The following is a 17907-nucleotide window of genomic DNA, read 5'->3' on the forward strand; positions in this document are numbered from 1 at the left end:
ACATGTTTCCAGAACTTAGCCAAAGAAGATTTGACTCTACAGCTTATCTTATTTCTGATTAAATACTCCATCTTTTAGAAGATATTAACCCTTATACTTTTTAAAAATCAAAATAAAGTCAAAGTAGAAAAATACTGGAGGAAAAGATTGTTATGGCTTAGGTTACAAAGAATCTCTTTGGGGGAAAATATACTTTCATTTTCATGAAAGTAATTTTTAACTTTTTAAAAAAGATTTTATTTATTTGTTTGTTTATTTAGCGTGAGCAAAACTGAGGGGAGAGGGAATGCAAGTAGGGGAGAGGTAAAGGGAGAGAATCTCAAGCAGACTCCGTGCTGTGTACAGAGCCAATGCAGGGCTTTATCTCACAATCCCACAATCATGACCTGAGCTAAAACCAAGAGTCAGACATTTAACTGACTGAGCCACCCAGGCACCCTGAGAGTAATTTTGAAGCTGAATATTAGTTAAATAGGATGAATATTACTAAGTAATAACCTGTGAATATAAGAAGCATAGTATGGTTTTACAAAGGAGTGACAGTAGTTAAATCTGTAATTTGAAAAAGAAATCCTAAAAAGTATCACTCAGTTCTTTGATGACTGGGAGAAAGACTGGCCCTCTAAAGTCCTTATGCTAAGTATGCTATTTTAAACTCACTGCGTATTTTCTAAACCTATTCACTTTAACCAAACCAACATAAGCCATGGAGATTTTTACATGGTCAAAATTATTTTTCTATACTCGGTTTCATTTCATATTGATATACAATGCTTAACTCATACCAAGAAATTGCATCTTTTTAGATTTGAGTACATAATTCCCTTAGTTTCCTATGTTTTTTAGCCTTATCTGTGTCTTACTACTATGATGCTATGGTAATTTTCTTTAAAAAAGCATTTTTTTTTTCATGAAATCACCTTCAACATTCTTCAGATTTGCATTATGGCTAATATATTTAAAATTATAGACATCTTCAAAAATTTTAAGATGAGCAATTGAATAAAATCATCACTACCCTTTGAAAAGAAAAATGAATCCCTACAATGCGTTGACAGTATCTAGTGAAAGGCGTTACTAGGAATTATTGATCGGTAATGTCGAAGTAAAAAAGTAAGAGGTTTCTTTTCCAAAAAAGTGGCCCAATTTATTTCAGATTTTTATTTTCTACTTTTCTTCTAGACGGCTTTATATGAATGGGAAGACTAATGCTATAAAAAACATTTCAGCAGGCAGTTTTCACCTACTGCTCTCAGACTATATCTACCCAGGATCAGACATCAGTATTAAAAATTTAAAAATTAACACTCAAGGCAGTTCCAATTCACAAATATGTGGAAATCAGCTAATAAAATACTTGAAAAAATTGGTCTCTAGGGAACTCACTTAAAGCTCACTTCCTGGTACTGCATGTTTAAGTGGAAGAAAACGGGGGGGCTTTAGCAGTGATCATAGCAAGAAGCTTCATCTTTTTTAACTGTCTTAGACAATGTTTCTTTATTGGAAGGGTGTGCGCCAGAGAATTCTAGGGACTACTCCTCTCATGCTCCTGGACAGACACTCATGGGGGTGGGGAGGTTTAGATTCTCATCTCATTAGCTAAATTATCAATAAATATCAATGGCTCTTTTAAGCATAGAAGAACCCAATTTTGTGACCATGAAACCTGGAAATCCAGGCTGGGAAAGAACTGAAGGGAGGTAGGGGGAGATACATGTTAAGGAGGAGACAAGGAAAGGTGGAGTTGGTAACCTCAGGCTATTCTCCTGGACATTTCCTCATTCTGTGCCTCTGAAGCTTACAATCTCAAAGGATAAATTTGGATTTAACTTTAGAAAGTGATAAGGAAAAACAGCTTGTACTCTCCAAATTAATTTCTATCTAGAATTTTTGATATGATAAATTTAAAGCAGTAAACCCGTTTGCATTGCCATCTGCAAATTAAATGATTTAGAAATACTACACTTTTCTTATGTAATTGATCTAATCCTTAAGAGAGAATTCCTTGTCTGTGCCTCAAATCTCTTGCTAAACATCCCCCAGAAGAAACAGTCACATCTTTTGCTTAATCTCCCCAATTCTTAAAAAGGAAAAAAAGAAAAGTTTGAAATACAGTCTCATAGTAACACTTGACTGAGAAACATGCATACCGCGTCTGCAGGAACCATTCACGAGTTGTTTTGGTTACTTATATTTACTAAACATTTTTGTTAAGTGTTATTGGTTTAAGCTTACTTGAGATCAGTTCTTAAATGAAACACTTAAATTACAAAACACGACATAAATTATTTCTCTTTCAGAGAAGAAATACATCTTGGAAAGATTGTTAGAGATTTTCAGTCTTACGTCTTTGCACTAGATTCATTTATGTACATTTTTGCCAATTGATTTGAAGACTAGCACAGTGACAGCTTACAAAACCTTGTACATATATAACCATTTTTTTCTATGAGAAGAATGTGTTTCTCTTTTATAGCTATGATTCAATAATAAGGGCTATATAATTTGCCAAATCAAACCTCTTCTGGATCACAAAGGCTCTAGTTATTCCCTTAAAACCAAGTGTTTCATAGATGAACAGTGCTCTCCTGTGATCAAAGAAAGGACTGCTTGTATCATAAAACAGGTAATTACTGCCTTTTTATTGCCAATGTGTCCCCTCCTGTTTTCCTACAGTTATTAGCAGAATTATCTTCTATACATATTATGCCCATTATCTCTCTGAGGAAGCCTTCCTTTTTCCCCTTCCAAAGTAAATATGCTACTATACTAATTATTTTACTCACATAATTATAATTGAAGTTCCTCTAACTCATTTTTACCCTTGTTCAAGTCATAGTAAAAACAATCGTTGTGAAAGGAAGAAATCTTTCTAGAACTGATTATACAAATGTTGGCAAATTGAAAGATACATTATTTGCAAAACTGTCCCATATAAACCAACATGTGCTTATAAAATTAGAACCTTGAATTCTGTGGTTTGTTCAGCCCTGCCTTTTATCAAAAAGTAACAAAGACTAATGCCATAGCTTCAGGAAAAGAGCTTCTGAGGATATTTGCCATTTTAAATGCCCACAGTTTACAAAGCATCAAATAGCACTTATTCGCAAACAATTCCTATTTCTATTTAAAAAATAGAGGTTTAGGCTTCCACCAATGCTATTTATATTCATGAGAGGAGTTTCCTGAGGTTTCTGTAAAACCACCATAATTTCCACTGACACATTTATCTAACAGTTGATGTCATTTTGGAGAGAAAAGGAGGGCAGCTAGGAAACTTGTTCCCTGTGAGCACTGATCCAGAACACATTGCAAACAGGTCTGTCAGAGCAACCTTCTTTGGGGAGAGTAAACCGAATTGCTACATAATCAGACTCTGCCACCTAGATTAATGTTTTACAGAAAAGGCTAAAATGCGTACCTCTCTTAGAATGGTGGACATGTATCTGTCACATAAAACATAGTGCAGGATTTCTGAGAAACTCTTTGATCATACCAAAATTGATATAAAGTTAGTTAAAGTATATTTGGATTACATATGGATAATACACACATATATATGTATAAATGGTATAAACAGTCATTGTGGTGTATAGACCATCTGTGGATGCATTTGGGTCCTTTTTCCTGCAGCTGGCCACAAAAACAGCTGGCAGACAGTAGAGCGACCACCTGCCACACATTCGCCAAAGTCACTAGTGATGGTGCAAACAGCAGTGAAACAGGGATGGATTTCCCAGAGAGAGCAAGTCAGACCTTGTGGGAAAAAAAAAATCTCAGGGAGGCATACAAGAATTTGGCTTGTATACTCGAGCGTAGATCATGTTTCTTGAGCAAGGAGAACACCAACATCCAGGGAAAGATCTTAACAGATGCACAAATGTTCATTAATTAACTCAATGCCCCATTGGAACAATTTGTTACCTAAGATTTTTAGGAAGACAAAGAGAATAAATTGTATTTGCTGGACACGAAATCACAAGGCAGTAAAATCTCAGGTGTCAGCAGGGATGGTAAAATTTGTGGTGAGGTTATCAGAGGGGATGGGGAGTAGTACAGCCCAGAAAATAAGTCATTTTCTCACATTATTAATACTCTTTTCAAGTAATGAAAATAAAGCAAAACAAAACCTAGGAACTGCTTTCCACAAAAGAGAAATCACCTAAACAAAACCTGTATATGGTAGGTAACTGCACATCCTGTTTCTCCCTCATGTTGGGAACTTAAAATCCACATCCCTACTATAACATACACCCAGTTCAAGTTGCCTGGTATTAACAGTTGACAAATGTAGCAACAAAGTGAATATTAACAATATGACTCCTTGGCAGAGTCTCTTGGTCCAGAGATGGGAACATGACAAAGGTCTAGCCAACAAAAACCCTATTCTAAAATTTGGAATGGATGTGCCTGGTGGTTCAGCCGTTTAAGCATCTGACTCTTGGTTTTGGCTCAGGTCATGATCTTGGCGGTCACGAGATCAAGAGGTCATGAGATCAAGCCCCATGATGAGCTCCATGCTGAGTATGTAGCCACTGAAGATTCTCTCTACTCTCCCTCTGCCCCTCCCCACCTTGCTCCCCTAACACTCTCTCTCTAAAAAAATGTTTAAAAATTAAAAAACAAAATAAAGTAAAATTTGGAACTAAAACTGATAAAGAGAGAACATGGGAGCCTCAGAAACTCTTCAAAGATCAAAGGATCAAAGAAGTAGGCTTGCCACTCTGGAGAGAATGTGAGGAAATAATCAAGGAGAAAAGATGGAAGCAGATGTTCAAAATACGTTTAGGTGAAATACAGAGAAAGAAAATCTTCACTGCATTCAAATCATTAGTTTCAGTAGGTCTTGGTGTCCACCTTCCTTTGTGCTTTATGTTCTAACACACATCATGCTTCTTTTCATAAATGCCCCATTTTTGCATAAGATAGTAAAAATATGCTTCTTGTGTTTGCAACCAAAAGGTTTTAACTAATGTACTTGCTAAGAATTTCAACAATATGCTAGTTAACTGGGACCTATAGATTGTTCTATCTATAACTATCTTATTATTAATGGCTTGATAACTATATAAAGAGCATTCCATTTACTAAGTAGAGCAATTATATTATTTTTATTGTCTTGTGTCTCAAAAAATAATTCCTTCAGGTACTATTGATGTGAAACATGTAATTCCCAATGACAGGTCAAGTTTCAAAGCCATGAATGAGTAAGCTAGGGGTGCCTGAGTCGCTCAGTCAGTTAAGTGTCTGCCTTTGGCTCAGGTCATTGTCTCTGGGTCCTGGGATCACCATGCATCAGGCTCTCTCCTCAGCAGGGAATCTGCTCCTCTCTCTCTCTCTCCCTCTGCCCCTCCCCACTGCTCATTCTCTCTCTCTTTCTCGCTTAAATAAATAATTTTTTTAAAAAAATGAGTATATTAAGTAACCAGTGAATCTGTGACAACTCAGTATTCAAAATCATTCACTCATATATATTACTTATATAAACTAAAACTTAATTTATTATTTCTAAGCATGACCTAGCAAATATTTATATATTTTAAGAACTATTTAACTGCACTAATAGTCCTCAAACCTACAAAAGTCCCTCATCAGCCCTTGCTACCTTCCTCTTCTGCTAGAATCACCTCAGAGTTTAACCAAGGACAAGTTTGTTTTGGGATTTTATAGACTTTTTTCTCTTTTTACCCACACACGACACTTATATTGGTAGTGTAGGATCTAGAGGACAATACTACACATTAAGGAATAGGAAAATCAAATGAGAGAGCGTGCGCACACACCTATGAGTGGGTGTATATGTTTTTGTGAATGTAGTACTGCACACCCAAGTTGAATAGTTGTAATTCTCAAGCTGTAGTAACAGCTGCAATCTTATATTTCACTGATTAAAAGCCTAATATTATCTCCTAGGATAGGAAAATTAGCAGGCTAATAACAAGGCTATAATGACAATAAAATCTTGACAATGGGCTCTTTGAGGGAAAGAATAACTTGTCTTAGGCATCTTCAGAGGAGATAGTGAGATGCCACAGCAAACTGGGAGGGTAATAGGATTAAGAAGAAAATAAGAGCTGAATTTAATCCAGATTCTGTTTCTAAATATCTGCGTGAACTTTGACTCACTAACCTTATCTGAGCCTTGGTTTTTATACCTATAAAATGGATGAAATAAACTTGCCATTTAGAACTATTTTAAGGATTAAATTTATTCTTTTATCCATTTAGCAACTGTTTAGGAAATCTCTTTTCCCTGTCAGACATATATGTGTCTTATGAATGAATGGTGGAAGGAAAGAAAGAAGAAAAGAAGGAGAGAAAAGGAGGGAAGGAGGGAGGGAGGGAGGGAGGAATGAAGGAAGGGAAGAAAGGAGGGAGGAGGGAAGGAGGGAGGCAGGAAGGAAGGGAGGGAAGGAGGAGAAAAGGAACCAAATTACTTTTTATTCTGGATTTCATGTTAGATTTATATTAAACAAAAATCATTACCTGCTTAAAACCTGGATCTAAAGATTATTTGGTAAAACAAGGAAAACTATAGACAACAGCAGTCTAATTCGTCATGTGAAAATGTTTTAAAGCCATTGTTTCATATCAAAGTAAAAAAGAAAATGAGAGCACTGTGTATACTGTCTTATTTGTTATTAAAGTAGGAACTTAGAGATGCTCAACTCAAACACTCAGACAAAAAGGTAAAGAGTAAGGGGTTGTAATTAACTTGAATTAGCAGGATGATTACCTCTCTGTGCCACATTTCTTTGCTTCGAGAGCCCTTGTCAGCAAAAATGTTTGTGATTCTTTCTATTATAAAAGTCATTTTTAAAATTCTCATCTACGGGACGCCTGGGTGGCTCAGTTGGTTAAGCAGCTGCCTTCAGCTCAGGTCATGATCCCAGCGTCCTGGGATCGAGTCCCACATCGGGCTCCTTGCTCATCAGGGAGCCTGCTTCTCCCTCTGCCTCTGCCTGCCATTCTGTCTGCCTGTGCTTGCTCTCTCTCCCTCTCTCTCTCTCTGACAAATAAATAAATAAAATCTTAAAAAAAATAAATAAATAAAATAAAATTCTCATCTTTACTCCAGAAGGGAGTAAGACAAGAAGAAGAACTTAAACATTTCAGTTGTTCAAGATGAGTAAGTTCTAGAGATCTGCTATACAACACGGTACCTCTGCTGTAGCAATACAATATTGGATATTTTAAAATGTGTTAAGAGGATAGTTCTCAAGTGTTCTTACTACAAAATACACACACACAAGAACACAGGAAATTTTAGAGGCGATAGATACGTTTAGCAACTTGATTATCGTGATGATATCACAGGTGTATGCATATGTCCAAACTCATCTCAATGTCTACCTTGAATGTCTGCAGTATTTTTATACCAATTATACTTTCATTAGGCTTAAAATAACAAAAGAATTGAAAGAGAAAAAAGAGATTAACAATGTGTTTATAAGTCCCTCTTCTGGGACGCTTGGGTGGCTCAGTTGGTTAAGCAGCTGCCTTCGGCTCAGGTCATGATCCCAGCATCCTGGGATCGAGTCCCACATCGGGCTCCTTGCTCGGCGGGGAGCCTGCTTCTCCCTCTGTCTCTGCCTGCCATTCTGTCTGCCTGTGCTCCCTCGCTCTCCCTCTCTCTCTCTCTGACAAATAAATAAATAAAATCTTAAAAAAAATAAATAAATAAAATAAAATTCTCATCTTTACTCCAGAAGGGAGTAAGACAAGAAGAAAAACTTAAACATTTCAGTTGTTCAAGATGAGTAAGTTCTAGAGATCTGCTATACAACACGGTACCTCTGCTGTAGCAATACAATATTGGATATTTTAAAATGTGTTAAGAGGATAGTTCTCAAGTGTTCTTACTACAAAATACACACACACAAGAACACAGGAAATTTTAGAGGCGATAGATATTGGATATTTTAAAATGTGTTAAGAGGATAGTTCTCAAGTGTTCTTACTACAAAATACACACACACAAGAACACAGGAAATTTTAGAGGCGATAGATATGTTTAGCAACTTGATTATCGTGATGATATCACAGGTGTATGCATATGTCCAAACTCATCTCAATGTCTACCTTGAATGTCTGCAGTATTTTTATACCAATTATACTTTCATTAGGCTTAAAATAACAAAAGAATTGAAAGAGAAAAAAGAGATTAACAATGTGTTTATAAGTCCCTCTTCTGGGACGCTTGGGTGGCTCAGTTGGTTAAGCAGCTGCCTTCGGCTCAGGTCATGATCCCAGCATCCTGGGATCGAGTCCCACATCGGGCTCCTTGCTCGGCGGGGAGCCTGCTTCTCCCTCTGTCTCTGCCTGCCATTCTGTCTGCCTGTGCTCCCTCGCTCTCCCTCTCTCTCTCTCTGACAAATAAATAAATAAAATCTTAAAAAAAATAAATAAATAAAATAAAATTCTCATCTTTACTCCAGAAGGGAGTAAGACAAGAAGAAAAACTTAAACATTTCAGTTGTTCAAGATGAGTAAGTTCTAGAGATCTGCTATACAACACGGTACCTCTGCTGTAGCAATACAATATTGGATATTTTAAAATGTGTTAAGAGGATAGTTCTCAAGTGTTCTTACTACAAAATACACACACACAAGAACACAGGAAATTTTAGAGGCGATAGATATTGTTTAGCAACTTGATTATCGTGATGATATCACAGGTGTATGCATATGTCCAAACTCATCTCAATGTCTACCTTGAATGTCTGCAGTATTTTTATACCAATTATACTTTCATTAGGCTTAAAATAACAAAAGAATTGAAAGAGAAAAAAGAGATTAACAATGTGTTTATATAAGTCCCTCTTCTGGGACGCTTGGGTGGCTCAGTTGGTTAAGCAGCTGCCTTCGGCTCAGGTCATGATCCCAGCATCCTGGGATCGAGTCCCACATCGGGCTCCTTGCTCGGCGGGGAACCTGCTTCTCCCTCTGTCTCTGCCTGCCATTCTGTCTGCCTGTGCTCCCTCGCTCTCCCTCTCTCTCTCTGATAAATAAATAAATAAATAAAATATTTTAAAAAAAAAAGATAAAAAAAAGTCCCTCTTCTTACACACCCATACAGCTCAATAAATATTTGTAGAATAGGATGGGGGCATTGTGGAAAGGACTAAGAACACAGAACTGAAGAAGCCACGGTCTCTAGACAGTTGCTCAGGCAGTGTCCTAGAGAGAGATGGAGCAATAAGCAACTGATCTGGAGGACCTGGGTGGCTCAGTCTGTTAAGCATCCGACTCTAGATTTCAGGGTTGCAGGATCAAGCCCTGGGTTGGGCTTTGTGCTTGGCACACAGTCTGCTTGCCTCCCCCCCTCTGCTCCTCCCTCTGCTCATGCTCTAAATAAATAAATAAATAAACAAACAAACAAAATCTTTTTAAAAAATAAGCAACTAATCTGATGACCCCCTAATGCTCAATTCGAATGAACAAAATCCAACAGACCCACACAGATGGCAATGATTAATGAGGTTTGCGAGGAAGGACGCATGGAAAGCCTCACAAACTCGATTCACGCTGCTCCTTGAAGTGTGAGGAGAAAATGTACACCCCGATTTTGTGTTGAGATTAGAATTTGAGACTTGGGGTGCCTGGGCGGCTCAGTCCTTAAGCGTCTGCCTTTGGCTCGATCATGATCCCAGAGTTCTGGGATCGAGACCCGCATTGGGCTCCTTGCTCAGCGGGAAGCCTGCTTCTCCCTCTCCGCCCCCTCCTGCTTGTGTTCCCTCTCTCACTGTATCTCTCTCTGTCAAATAAATAAATAAAATCTTAAAAAAAAAAGAAAAAAGAAAACAATTAGAAAAATAATGAGGTCTGCAGAGAATATTCATGTCATGCCAATGGCTGAAGCGAGGTAAACCCAAAGTCTCTAGATCCCCAGTTTCTTGTTCCTTCTATCTTGCTTTCCTCAAAATCTCAAAGAGAAAGAGTGCAGAAAATAGGAAAACAGATAGAAGAGTCAACATTGGTAAGTGGCTCTTGGTCTCTGTATTATTTCTAAAGCTGTTTTTGGAAGAAGAACACCTGGACATCTTTGGTGCACCAGGCTTCACATACGTTACCTTATATTAATCTGCAGACTCTAGTGACCAAAAAAGTCACCATGTGAGGGCATTGTTACCGCTGTTAGTTGTCATCATCAGATTTAAAATAACCTATGACTTTTGTCATTTCTACTATCACAAAATAAATTTTATATTCCTAGATTTCAGTAATAATCACTTACCTTTCTATTTTCTGCAATATCAAATAGAGACATAAATAACCAACTGAAGAGGGGAAAAGTTACTAATTCAGTAAAATAAAGGTCCTGACAGTCCAAGAGAAAACTAATGTGTCAGACATTTTTTCACAGTCCTGAACATTTCCACCATATTAACATCTACGTACGAAATAGGAAAAATGTAAACGTTTTCCATTTAAAATTAGTTTCCCAAGCTTTATAACAAATGACTACCAACACATATGAAACATCTGAATTGTTACAATATTCTTATTTCTCAGATCAACAAATTAAGGCATAGAGAGCTTTAGTGGACAAATAAAAATTTGAAAAAGACAGAAAGCTTTAGTAGGCCAAAGGAGTCACACACCATTTCTTTATAATCTATTACCTTTCTGCTGGTTTGATTTCCCTTTCAATTACGTTTGAGATGTGGCTGCCTCAACAAATCAAGGTTTCTTGACCAAGTGTTGTAAATAAATAAACACTTTTATTCTTTTCCTCTGTGGCTAAGGAGATACACAGTGATATTTCCTTTCACATAGCTGCTGAATTAGATTTATGTCCTTCCTGTATTTTGTCTTTTGGCTTCTGAAATGCACTGTTCATATGTTTCAGTGCTCTCTGGGTGGAATCTGATGTAATTTCTGGCAGATGCTTTCAGAAGGTTCCAGGCTGTTGGATTCTGGCACTAGGGGCTTAGGAGGAAGTCAAGCAGATCTTTCATAATAAAGGATTGTTGAAAGGTGCTTTATACACTTCACAATAGCTATGAAGCTATTCTGTGGCACAGCCCTCTTAGCCTTGGTGTCTCAACAATTCTCTCATCTACAACTGAGTCTCCTAGTAGACCTTCTAATCCCTAGAGTATGCTAAAATCCTAGTAACCCAGTAATTACTGGTAGCCTGACGGCTAATCAAGCATGGGAGCCACTGAGTCACGTAAGCACGCATCAAGACCATGGAAAGAATTTTGAAAAGAATGGTTACAACTCTTTTAAGATGTTTTTCCAAAAATATTTTACATACTGAATATATTTGGATTGCCGTGGGTTATACAGTATTTTGGCCTCACTTTAAATTTTATTTGAGATGCTTTGGCTAAATCCTTTCCATCCCTTCTATTTTCAAGCTAGTGAAATGTATTGTCCTTTGGAGAGTCTCTCCATGAAAATTATGTTGACAGTATGAGATACATAGCGGTCACATTTTTTTCTAGGTTTAGGAAAAGTCACTTGGAAAACTGATCGTTGTTATTTAACCTTCAAAGATAATTAACAAGTCGATATCTGGTACAGACCACAGAGCCTCAAAAGAACATTACATAGTAACAAAATGTTACTGTTATCACTTACTACACCAAAAAAGCAAAGACAGCAGGATACATTGTTCCTGAAGATTCTCAGAATCTTTTCAGACACTTGATCTTAATCATGTTTTTTAACTTTAGTTTCTGGAGAGATAAATTGTCCCAAATCTCCTTTTAATAAGAATGACCTTGTTCATTAGCTTGGGGCTGAGTCGTAAGTGAATGAGAAAAATATATTATGGTCCTTGCATTTGCTCCCAAAGGACCGGTTTAGATTCTATTGTAAAGCTGCTCATTTTAAAAATATTTGGAGTTTATTTTATATGCTCAAGTATTTTATTCAAAGATAGAGAGCATAGAAATAAGCTAACTGAAATAATGTTATAGTAATTCAGATTTAAGTGTAAGCCCCCAGAGAAATCTGGAGTGTGTGTGTGTGTGTGTGTGTGTGTGTGTGTGTGTGTGTTTTCAATTGACAACATTCATCAATAAGTTGAAGCCATTTGCCCAGAACTCTGAAGCACTAATCCTCTCTCTCATGCAGTATTAAGTTACTCTTTAGAAAATCAGAAAAACTATATATTATTAAACTTGACCAGACTTACAAATTCTAACAGGCATGCCAATATAGCCTAATTGTCCTGGCCACTAGCCAGGGAGTAAATTCACACAATTTAAGGTGGAATTCTTCATATTTTTAACAGCTTTATTGGAAGACACTTTACATATCATGAAATTCATCCATTTTAAATTTACAAATCAGTAACCTTGACTAACTTTACTGAGTAGTGCAACCATCATCATAAATCAGTTTCAGAATGTTTTCATTTCCCATGAGATCTCCCAGGTCCTCTTACCGTTAAGCCTCATTCCACCTCCAGTGCCAGGAAACCGCTCATCTACTTTCCCATGCTTTAAATTTGCCCTTCAGAACATTGTATATCGATAGAATCATCCAAACATGGTCTCTTGCGTCCAGATTGTTTCACTTAGCATAATGTTTTTAAGGTTCATCAGTGATGTAGCATGTGTCACGAGTTAATTCTTTTTTCATTGTTGAATCGTATTCTGTTATATCAAGACCACATTTTGCCTATCTATTCAGCAGTTGATCAATATTTAAGTTGATTCTATTTTTTTTAATTTTGAGTAAAGCTGCTTTGAACACTTACGTGCTTGTCTTTGTATGCAAATGTGTTTTCATTCCCTTGAGTAAATACATTCTAGAGGGACTACACAGACCACTGTATGAGGATTCCTATTTCTTCACATCTTTAGCAACATCATTATTAATTACGGGCATTCTATTAGGTATTAAATAGTATTTCATTATGGTTTGAATTTGCGATTTTTAATGACTAATGATGTAAAGCATCTTTGCAATTGGTCACTAGCCATTCATATAGCCCCATTACTGACATATCTGTTCATATCAAACAAGCCCTTTATCATATAAGTGTTTTACAAATATTTTCTCCTAGAATGTTCCTTATCTTTTAATTTTTAATGGTGTCTTTTGAAGAACATTTTTTTTTTAAATTATGATGGGGTCTAATTTATCTTTTAAAAATACACTTGCTTTAACTATAGTATCCCAAAAAAACCTGCTGATCCCAAAGTCTTGAAGACTTTCTACTATGGTTTCTTGTTTTAGATCTTACACTTCAGTTTATGATAAAATTTTTAGTTAATTTTTGTGTATGGTGTAAAATGACAGCATAAATTCATTTATCTGCATGTAGATATTCAGTTAAGTCTTGTACCATTTGTTGAATGGTCTATCCTTTCCCCCAATAAATTTCTTTGGCACCTTTAAAAAAATTTCTGGGTTCAAACTGTGATTCAAACACATGCAAGATTTTGCCTTGGGCATGTTATTCAACAATTCTATGTCTTCACGTCCTCAAGTGTAAAATCTATAATGTAATATCACCTGTGTATACTCCTACTTTATGAACTTGTTAGAGTTAAATGAGTTAACAGATATTTATAGAAGTCTTAGAATAGAGCTTAGAATACACTAAACACTCAATAAATAGTTAAACATGAAAATCCTAAGGGATGGCAATCCAGTAACACAATGGAATATGACTCTAGAACTGATGGGGGTTAGGGGTGAGCTAAATGGTTGAAGGGGATCAAAGGTACAAACTTCCAGTTATAAAATAAATAATTCATGGGGATGTAATGTGCAGCATAGTGACGATAGTTAATAATAGTGAAGTGCATATTTGAAAGGTGCTAAAAGAGTAGATCTTAAAAGATCTCATCACAAGAAAAACATTTTTGTAACTATGTATAGTGACAGATGTTAACTAGACTTATCATGATCATTTCACAATGTATACAAATATCAAATCATTTTGTTGTACACCTGAAATTGATATAATGTTATTTGTTAATTATGCCTCAATTTTAAAAAAAAGAAATGACAGAGAGTATGAGCTTCTAACACAACAGGTCGCATTAACCAGAGAATAACTGACTGATAAGACAGGGAGGCCAGGACAATAGGCAAGCAGTTACGTTTATTCTCTTCTCATGTTTTGAAATGGGTGAACTAACCTAATGTAATATTCCTGGCTTCTCTTTCCATGCCTATCCAGTCATTCTTCCCTACGGAGAAGGAAGATCTTATCAATGGATTACTGATGGTAAAATATACTAGGCCTGCTCCACTGACTTTCTTTGTTTATTGTAGAACCAGCCACATAGGAAGAAGAATGCATCCTCTCCTCCTCCATCACAAACATAGACTTTCAAGGGTCTGCTGGCTTCCAACCCACCACTGAGTGAGTAGTTTTTAGACTTTAAACACAATATTCCAAAGTCCATTTGGCTATATACATAAACTTTATGTATATAGCCAAAGTTTATACATAAACTTTATGTATATAGCCTCTAAGCTTTTACCAAAAGTTAAAGTAACACTTTTAATCTCCAAATGTCAGACTCCCAGTTGATTCTGATCCATGGATAGATAGCCTCTCCAATGCCATCACAACACACAGCTTTTAGGGCTCAGGTTGATAGGACTGGTGTGAGAAACTGGATTATAGGCATGGAAAACGAAACCTCCATCGTCAATGCACAGGATTCAATGACATGGGGGAAAATAGCTTAAAAAAAAAAACAAAAAACTCACTTGAGGAGACCAGGAAACAGAAATATTTGTCCCCAAACTGAAAATATATATCTTAAAGCTTTTGGGATTTAAAAAAAAAAAAAAAAAAGCACCCAAAATTTTGTGTAAATCCTGCTGATTGGTGAGATAAAACATTTTCTTCGGGAGCAGCTCAGTCTGTTGGCTCAGTCGGTTAAGCGTCTGCCTTCAGCTCATGTCTGCCTTCAGCTCACGTCTGATCCCGGGATCCTGGGATAGAGTCCTACATCTGGCTCCCTGATCAGCAGGGAGCCTGCTTCTCTCTCTCTCCCTCTGCCTCTCCCTCTGCTCATGCTCTCTCTCTCAAATAAATAAATAAATAAAATCTTAATTTTTTTTTTCTTTTTCTTCTAGTTAACCTGACTTTAATTCCAGGGAAAGGTTGGGCAGCAATAAAAGGACTAGGTACACAGCATAAACATCCAACCAAAAGTGTAACATTGCTAGTTCTCAAGCTTCATAACATAATGAATCATGATGCTTATTAAAAATGCAAGTTTTCATGAGTTACATAAAGAAATTCTAATTTCAAAGGTCCAGGTAGAACTCGGGAATGTGCATTTTAAAAAACAATTGACTCAAGTGATCTACATACACTTTGATAAAAATTTGATAAATTTATGAAGTGCCACAGTTTCATGTGGCAAGGAGAATATTTGCCTCTGTTCTTTTTTTTTTTTTTTTTTTTCCAAATGACCAAATGACCAAATGATAAAAGAGTCCAACTTGAAACAGTTCTATGGCACAACTGGGATGGTATACAAAAAATATTTAGCTTCCCAAAAATTGATAGGAAAATTGCACACAGAAAGTCTCAACATTTTCTTCTGAAAAAATGTCAATTTTCTCTTCAGTGTCCTAAAAAATTACAATATGTATGCCCCTTATCTATAGACAGCAACATCTATTAGACTAACTTAATCCCTTTGTCAACTCCTATTTTGCTAGTCCCATTTCTCAATCTGGGAGTTTTGGGGGAGAGTACTGAAATCCGCCTATGTAATAAGAACAAAAAAACTGAAAATGCTAGTTGTCTGATGGATTGTATAAGTCCACATATAAATTTCCTAAGTGAGAAAATGCTTCATAAATTCAATGTGTTGTAAAGATGAGTTCATCTTACTGGAAAATAATCTTGTTTAAAATTACAAAGTAAATGAACCTTTGCATGATAACTGAAATTAATAAAATAAAATGGTGAATTTGTCTGAAATGTTTTAAATAGGACTCTGATTTCTTTGACTTTTCACTTTTAACTATAGTATCTTTGGCTCACCCAGGGATTTACTATGTAAAAGTAACTTACTTCCAGAAACTTTCAAAAGCCTAATACACCGTTAAGTATTATCCCTGCCTATTGCCACATAAACAGAAGATGCAGCTGGTTGCGACTGAATGAGTAGCAGTGAGTTAGGTAAGTCTTTGTTCAAATGTTCAGATACTTCAACCCTGCAAAGCTAATTTAGTGTTGCTATTTATACTCCAAAAAGACTTTATTCAAATACACGTAATATTGTATTGAAGGCATGTATTTAGATAAATCTTTTTTCACTCGACTATGAACTTCTTGAAAATAGGCTGTCTACATTGTTTTTCTCTAGAGAACCTGGAAGCTACACTGTAGCTAACTAAGCACCTGACCCGTGAACTTGGAACATCTTGATTTCAAATTCCGATTCTGTCACTTATTAGCCGTATGATGAGGCATGATGCTTCATATTTTGAACCTGTACATTATCATCTCTAAGAAGGAGACAGTAAGACTGTTCTCATATAGTTTTATGAATCCTTAAATAAGATCACACGTACAAAGCTGTACCCTGTACATGGAAGTCTGCATGAATATAGCAGCATTGGTATCAGCAGCCTTTACTGACACAGAGTTTCCACACAAGAAAAAGGTGCTGAATAAACTGGAAAAGGAACATGATTTTCATCCTTGCTTTATACTGGTATCATGACCAACATAAGTATGATGTTGCATTTAAAGAAACCATACTTAGATAAATACAGTTCCTTACATATTTTATGGTATCATTGCACTGAAAATGAATTATGACGAGATAGAAAATTCGTCAGTTGGGACCCCCAAACCCTGAATCCTTGATAGTCACCTTTTGCTGCAATAGGCAGATTCAGGAAGGAGAAAGGGAAACAACACATATAAAATAACCATGACTCATTTGTCCTTTGACTCTGACTCCAGTGCCATCTCCCGGACAACTTGGTCAAATCACTGATGCCCAGAGGCTTTCTTTTATTCAGAGTTGACAAATCAAAGTGGCCTAGACAAAGGCAAGACTCAAAACCTTCTGAGTTTATAGAGAGTTCTAAGACAGAGAAGCAATTCAAAGAGGGAAAATGAATTCAAAAGAAAAGTTTCTAAAAAGCCCAGATGATACAGCATTGGAGCCATTAATCACGTTCCTCATCAAACTAAAAACTCTAAATCTTAGTATTGGACCTAATTGCTTCCATTTTTGAGAGTCCTACTCTTCCTTGGTTTTAAATACCAGGGGAACTGCCTTCTGTACTCCCTAGAGGTTAGAGCACCAGGGAAGATAGAGAAATTCAAATTTCTAATGGGAAAATTTTATCAAAATTGACAGAAGTCTAACAAACACTAAGAAAAATGTGTTTCAGGGCCTTATGAAATAAAAAACATGAGAAAGGAATTTCAAATGTTTTTTAGGGAAAATAAATGAATAAGAAAATAAATGAATCAGATCATCTTGAGACTCTTTCTACCTTTAAAGTTAGCAACCCCTTGAAAATAATCAATAATCAATTAGCTTAACATTTTAATATGGATTTATCACTGAATAAAATTGATGCTCTCTGCTCACTTAAATCATTTTTTTAAATTAACTGAAATTTGGAATTCCTGAGTGATTCTTAACCATCACTACCTGATTTACTGCCTCTTTACATCTCATCAAAAAGCCATGGAAAAGAAAGTGTCCCACTGGAAAGAAGGAATATTAATCAACATATTGCCAGATCCTGGAGAGAACTGCATCTATAATATATGGATGAAGTTAGGCTAAAGTCATAACTATGCTTCATGCACAATTAGACCTTGAAACAAATAACCAAGGATAGCGAGAAAGTAAAAAGAGATTTCAAAGCATGTACTTTACACCTCTATCAAAAATCAAAGCCAGCATCTAAGAAACTAAAACAGTCACTTATAGAAAAGAA

Source organism: Enhydra lutris, unplaced genomic scaffold (genome assembly GCF_002288905.1).
Source record: "Enhydra lutris kenyoni isolate GAN:26980312 unplaced genomic scaffold, ASM228890v2 scaffoldscaffold14, whole genome shotgun sequence".
In the NCBI taxonomy this organism is placed as follows: Eukaryota; Metazoa; Chordata; class Mammalia; order Carnivora; family Mustelidae; genus Enhydra; species Enhydra lutris.